The sequence below is a fragment of the Diceros bicornis genome, chromosome 23 (assembly GCF_020826845.1).
Source record: "Diceros bicornis minor isolate mBicDic1 chromosome 23, mDicBic1.mat.cur, whole genome shotgun sequence".
Lineage (NCBI taxonomy): Eukaryota > Metazoa > Chordata > Mammalia > Perissodactyla > Rhinocerotidae > Diceros > Diceros bicornis.
In genome coordinates this window covers 24,310,266-24,317,357 of record NC_080762.1, presented here as the reverse complement: position 1 = coordinate 24,317,357, position 7,092 = coordinate 24,310,266, and positions in this window count along the sequence as shown.

Sequence of the window (7,092 nt, the reverse complement as noted above, 5' to 3'; positions counted from 1 at the left end):
TTGAGAACAAGGGAGTGCTACAGAGGGATAAGTTTGGGAGGGTCGGGGTGGAGGGGGGCCAGATGGGGACATGTGTGTGCACCTTGATAGCTGTTTCGCGCCGTAGCAATTCGCGCCATAAAATGTAACTGTCTGAATGTTTTGAATTAACCAATCATGTAAAACCGCGCCAACCTTTTCCCGCTTTATGCTCCCAAATCCTATAAAAGAACTTGCCCCCTAAGGCTCGGGGTCGACCCCTCTGTCTCCTGCGAGGGACACGAGTCGACCCGGAGCTCCGTTCAATAAACCTCTTGCGTTTGCATCAAGTTCGGTCTTCTGTGTCTGTGGGCCCGCGTCATCCCGAGACCTGGTGAGTTGGGATTTCCCTCCCCTTCCCCTTGGGAATCCAACAAAACAACACTGATTCCAAGACACCTTGTGAGCTTTTATATCATGGACACAGTTTTTTGCACATTGTGGACCCTTTGATTTCATTATGATGCTTAGAAGAGATTCTCACTTTAAACAGGAAGTTGAACAAAATAATAAGATCCCATATCTAGAGGTAATATTGTATGATTCCATGAATACAAAATTTCAAGAAATATTTGTAACTAAGGACACTCTTCCAGCAACAATAATGACATCAGCCCCTCCGCAGTGAGACACAGGTCACAGAGGGCTTCTGGTCACTATCCCACTTCATCTCAATAGTCCTGTGGCCCTGGGTTGGCAGCTTGTAAGGGGTCAAGTCAGGACTTGAGTTCAAATCTCCTTCCTTACAAACCCTCTTAAATTCCACTGTACCACATGGAAAGGGATTATTGTTACCAAACTTAAATTATCAAGTATGTTTTTTCCTCTCATGATAGTAAATTTAATTCCATTCAGTACACTTTAACGGACATTAGCAAGGCATGTGGTAAAGGTGGGACACTGCGTTTGACAGGTCTTTGTTGAGCAGCCATGCTTTAGGAATATGATATAGATGGAGAAAGCTGGGAAGCCACAGGCCACAAATAGGACACAATCCTAAAATTTGGGATAGGGTTGGACCATGGTACCCTCAGCAAATGAAGTTGATTAAGTATCTAACATGCAGTTCTCATTCCAGAATATTTGCAAAGACAATGCTACTAAAGAATGGGTTTCCCCTAAAGAAAAAATAAACAAGTGGAACTTTATCAGATTAAAGAGCTTCTACAAGACAAACGAAACCAGAATCAAGATGAACAGACAACCCACCAGCTGGGAGAGAATATTTGCAAAACATACATCTGACAAGGGGTTGATCTCCATAATATATAGAGAACTCACACAACTGAACAACAAAAAAAACAAACAACCCGATCAAAAAATGGGCAGAGGAAATGAACAGACACTTCTCCAAAGAAGATATACAGATGGCCAATAGGCACATGAAAAGATGTTCAACACCATTAATCATCAAGGAAATGCAAATCAAAACAACACTGAGATATCACCTCATGCCAGTTAGAATGGCTATAATCACCAAGACAAAAAACAACAAATTTTGGAGAGGATGTGGAGAAACAGGAACCCTCATACACAGCTGGTGGGAATGCAAACTGGTGCAGCCTCTATGGAAAATGGTATGGAGTTTCCTCAAAGAATTAAAAATAGAGATGCCCTATGATCCAGCCATCCCACTACTGGGAATCTATCCAACGAACCTGAAATCAACAATCCAAAGAGGCTTATGCACCCTTATGTTCATTGCAGCATTATTCACTATAGCCAAGATGTGGAAGCAACCTAAGTGTCCTTCGACTGACGACTGGATCAAGAAAATGTGGTATATATATACAATGGAATACTCCTCAGCCATAAAAAAAGACAAAATCATCCCACTTGCAACAACATGGATGGGCCTGGAGGGTATTATGTTAAGTGAAGCAAGCCAGAAAGAGAAAGACAAACACTGTGTGATCTCACTCATATGTGGAATATAAACCAACACATGGACAGAGAAAACTGTATTGTGGTTACAGGGGCAATGGGCGTGGGGGTGGGCACAAGGGGTGAAGAGAGACATATATATGGTGATGGACAAACAAAAATGTAAAACCCAAAATTTCACAATGTTAAAAACTATTAAAACATCAATAATAAAAAAAAAGAATGGGTTTCCCCAAACCTCTTTAGTGATACCAACATATATCTGAGATAAACTGTAGTATGACTGAGGTAATGCTGTCATAATGGAAGAATGGAGTGTGGGATGGATGGATTGGGGTTAGACTCTCTGGTATTGTGTTTGGGTCTCTAGTACTGACCTGCTGCTAGGCTCTTGAAAGCAACTGATTGGGCCAAGGTCATTCAGATGGTGAAGTAACAGAAGCTCATCTTCTGATTCCAAGTGCTCTTGCCATGATAGCCTGTGTGTTCTAGAGTGGAATTGGGGGGCATCAAGGTAGCATAGTTTGGAGACATTTTCTCTGAAGATTTTTGAACCTTCCTAACCTAGTTTAGAATCCCTTAATAGCCTTTTTTTTTTTCGCTAAGGAAGATTCACCCTGAGCTAACTTCAGTTGCCAATCTTCTTTTTTTGCTTGAGGAAGATTAGCCCTGAGCTAACATCTGTCCCAATCTTCCTCTACTTTATATGTGGGTCACCACCACAGAGTGTCTGGTGAATGGAGTAAGTCTGTGCCTGGGATCTGAAACTGTGATCCCAGGCCACCAAAGCAGAGCGTGTGGCACTTTAACCACTTGGCCACAGGGCGGGGCCCCTCTAATAGCCTTTTGATAGTAATAGGTTTTGACACAAACTTTTCCCCTTGGGAAAATAAGGCACTGTGCAACCCATAAGAATATTCAAGTTGGCCTGAAAGCATATGAAATTGCATTAAAAAACCATATCCCAGTTTCTCAATTAGTTTTATTGAGGATCTGCTTTGATTGAATCATTTCCTAGAGGCCAAATGGCCCTGGTGAGGAGAAATAATTGAATTCTGGAACACAAAGAGCTGAAGACCAGACTCTGGCGCCACATCACACCCACCGGGGAGAGGGGTCCAGACTCTAGCCTGAGCAGTGTCCAGGGAGCTCCAGGCCAGTCTCTGCCCTGTCCTACAGAATCACCACAGCACAGGATTTGAGAAGGCTGATGGAACAATCAACAGTATAAATACTGATACACGATATTTTGCTTTTTATTTTTTTTCACTGAGGAAGCTTTGCCCTGAGCTAACATCTGTGCCCATCTTCCTCTATTTTATATGTGAGTCTCCACCACAGCATGGCTGATGAGTGGTGTAGGTCCGTGCTTGGGATCCAAATCCACGAACGTGGGCCACCAAATTGCAGCACACCAAACTCAGCCACTATGCCACAGGGCTGGGCCCCCACAATATTTTGCTTTTAAAGACACTTTAGGGGCTGGTCCCATGGCTTAGTGGTTAAGTGCACATGCTCTGCTACTGGCGGCCCAGGTTCGGATCTCGGGCATGCACTGACACACTGCTTGTCTGGCCATGCTGAGGCGGCGTGCCACATATAGCAACTAGAAGGATGTGCAACTATGACATACAACTTTCTACTGGGGCTTTGGGGACAAAAAAGGAGGATTGGCAATAGATGTTAGATCAGGGCCGGTCTTTCTCAGCAAAAAGAGGAGGATTGGCATGGATGTTAACTCAGGGCTGATCTTCCTCACACACACAAAAAAAGACACTTTATATAAAAACAAAATATTTGAAGACAGAAGTCATTGCATTAGAAAAAAGGAAATGTTGAAGCTATTTTCAGTTAGAAATGTAAAATGGGTAAATATGTACACACAGTTAAAACTTATCCATTTAAGATGTAAAATTAGGATCTAACATATGCTGTAAAAGGGTAAAAGTTTTTATTAGGCTTGTATTAATTATCTTAATCTAGTAAAGCATGTTTTACTGTCAGAGTTAGACCAAAGTAAGAATAATCATTTAATTATAATTGAAGCACTGTATTTAACTTTCTCCAGATTTCTCAAAAATATAATACACTAGAGTGGTGAGGTCAGACAACTATATAAAATCTTAATTGCTTTTTGTTGTATTAGCAATAACCAATTAGAAGTTCTTATGGAAAAAAATGTATTCACAAAAGCAGTGACAACAACATCAGCAGCAACACCAACACAAAAATGAAATGCCTCAGAATAATGCTAACAAGAAATGCATAGGACCTATATGGAGAAATATCAACAAACATCAACAAGAAAAACATCAGGGGCCAGCCCTGTGGTGTACTGGTTAAGCTCAGCGTGCTCCACTTTAGCGCCCTGGTTTGTGGGTTCGGGTCCCGGGCGCAGACATACACCACTCTTCAGCCATGCTGTGGTGGCGACCCACACACAAAATAGAGGAAGATTGGCACAGATGTTAGCTCAGGGTGAAGCTTCCTCAGCAAAAAAAGGAAAAAAAAAAAAAGAAAAACATCAATTTCCCTGTTGGAAATGTAGAGAATGCCTATCAAGAGATAATTTATCAAAAAGGATATACAGATGGTCAATAAATATGATCTTTCTCACTTATAGCCAAAGATTTGAAAAATAAGCTAACAATGAGATTTCATTTCAATACTAAATTGACAGGATTTAAAAATAATCACATTATTCAATACTTCCTGAGGTACACTAATGTGGGCATTCTCATATAGCACTGGTGGGAGTGTCAATGGATAAAGTTGCTTTAAAATTTAGCAATGTATTAAGCACCTTAAAATATTCATATGCTTTTCATCAGTAATCCCACATCTAGAACTCAATCCTAAAAAAATTATCAGGAATGCAGACAAAGATTTGTGTGTAAGGATGTTTATTACAGTATTATTTATAATGGTGAAAAACCTGAACTAACTTACATGAGCAATGATAGGAATTGATTAAATAAATTATGGTCTATCTCTATAGTAGAATCCTTTATAGCCACTAAACATTATGTTTTTGAAGAATATTTAATAACATAGGAAATTATTTATGATGTGATGGGTTAAGCGAAAAAAGTGCAGGGTACAAAATTGTGCTATACAATATGTATTAGTTTGCTAGGGCTGCCATAACAAAATATCACAGTCTGGGTGACACAAATAACAGAAGTTTATTTTCTCGTGGTTCTGGAGGCTAGACGTCCAAGATCAAGGTGTCAGCAGGCTTTGTTTCTTCTGAGGCCTCTCTCCTTGTCTTGCAGATGGCTGTCTTCCTCCTGTATCTTCACATGACCTTTCCTTGGTTTCTCTTTGTGTGTCCTAATCTTCTTATAAGGACACCAGTTAGACTGGATTAGGGTCTCATTCTAACTTGATTACTTTGTTATAGGCCCTATCTCCAAATACAGTCACATTTTAAGGTACTGAGGATTAGGGCTTCAACATATGAATTTTGGGGGGACACAATTCAGCCCATAACACTATGATTCTGATTTTGTTTAAAAATGCACAGAAGAGGGCCGGCCCCGTGGCTTAGCGGTTAAGTGCACGGGCTGGCGGCCCGGGTTCGGATCCCGGGTGCGCACTGATGCGCCGCTTCTCCGGCCATGCTGAGGCCGCGTCCCACATACAGCAACTAGAAGGATGTGCAGCTATGACATACAACTATCTACTGGGGCTTTGGGGGAAAAAATGCCCAGAAGAAAAAAAGACTGGAAGGAAATACAGTAGACCTGTGGCTTTGTGAGTGGTACTGAAGATTAGTAATGTGGTAATTGGTAAATAACTTTGTTGATGTACAAATCTGAGTGATGTTTAGTAAGAGCCCCTATTTAGTAAGTGACTCTAGCTGCCCTTTGGGTATCCACATCTCCTCAGGTTTCTTTATGTTTCAGTCATCATCTTGGATGTGGTAATTTTCATTAAGTGTTGAAAGAGTCACTTAAATTTTTTGGTGATACCATACCATATTTTATTGGGGAAATGTGATACAAAGGTATTTACAAAACTGATGCTTTTTTGCCCATAAATAATAAAAAATATTAAAGGTTAAGAGAGGTTATTTGAGCGGTGTGATAACAAATTATTTTAATTTTATTGCTTTTATGGTATTTGCTATAATGAGCACAGGAAACAAACCCATGTTGTTTAAAAAATATGGAAAAATTTCCACCTGAAAACGGGACCAAACTTGATGTCCTCAATTTCATGCTTTGTGATTCTTTAACAAATTTTTTTGATTTCTATTTAATCTGGTTCAACCAATATTGGTTGCATACCTATGCTGTCCTTGGTGCTGTGGTTCAAAGCTTCATGAGACACCATCTGACCTGTCTGAAAATTCTTACTCTAGTTAAGGAGACTGAGAACCACTCTGCTGACTGTGAACACTGCAATAAATAAAATATGGAAGCCTAGAGGAAGAATCGATAAAGGCTTCACAGAGGTGACTTCCATTTTAGAGTTAAGCCTTGAAGATAGAGTAAGATTTCACCATTCAAAAAAGGGAAAGGAGGTCATTTCAAAATCAGGGTCTGCAGGGAGGCAGGCATGGAGGTGTTTATATCTGTTCCTGAAATGAGCAGCAGGCCTTAAGCCTGGAGAACAGGGTTTGGGCAGGGATATGGTCGAGGATAAACTAGTGGAGGCAGAGTTTTCGGCAGCAAGACTAGTTAGGAAGTCATTTTGATGGCCCGAGAGCAACAATGAGGAATCATTAGGGAACCAGCAGCTAGATGGAGAGTTGGAGGCTGGTCAGAAGACCTTCTGGAGCTAGAGATGGCAGGATTGTATTTGGGGAAAGTAGGGGAGAGGTACATCAAGGAGGAGCCCCATCTTCTTAGCCTGGACTCGGGAGGACTGGAGAGAATACTCCAGGAGCAGCAAGTTGAGAAAATTTCTGAAAGAGGCGAGGGGCTGGAAGTCAGAGAGTTAATTCAGTCTCATTTCTAAAGTGCAGATTTTTGCAACAAATTCCTCATTTATCATCTGTACAAGTCAATGTTGAAGAATCTCTGTGCATGTATTTTTAACCAAAGCATTCACAATTAAGGTTTCTGGGTCATGAGTGTGTGTGTATTTAAATTTTATTTTATCATAGCAGTTCAGTAGCACTCCAGCTTTCTACCAAATAAGCACCATTATAGTACTGTTCCTATTTTATGATTCAAAGACTGG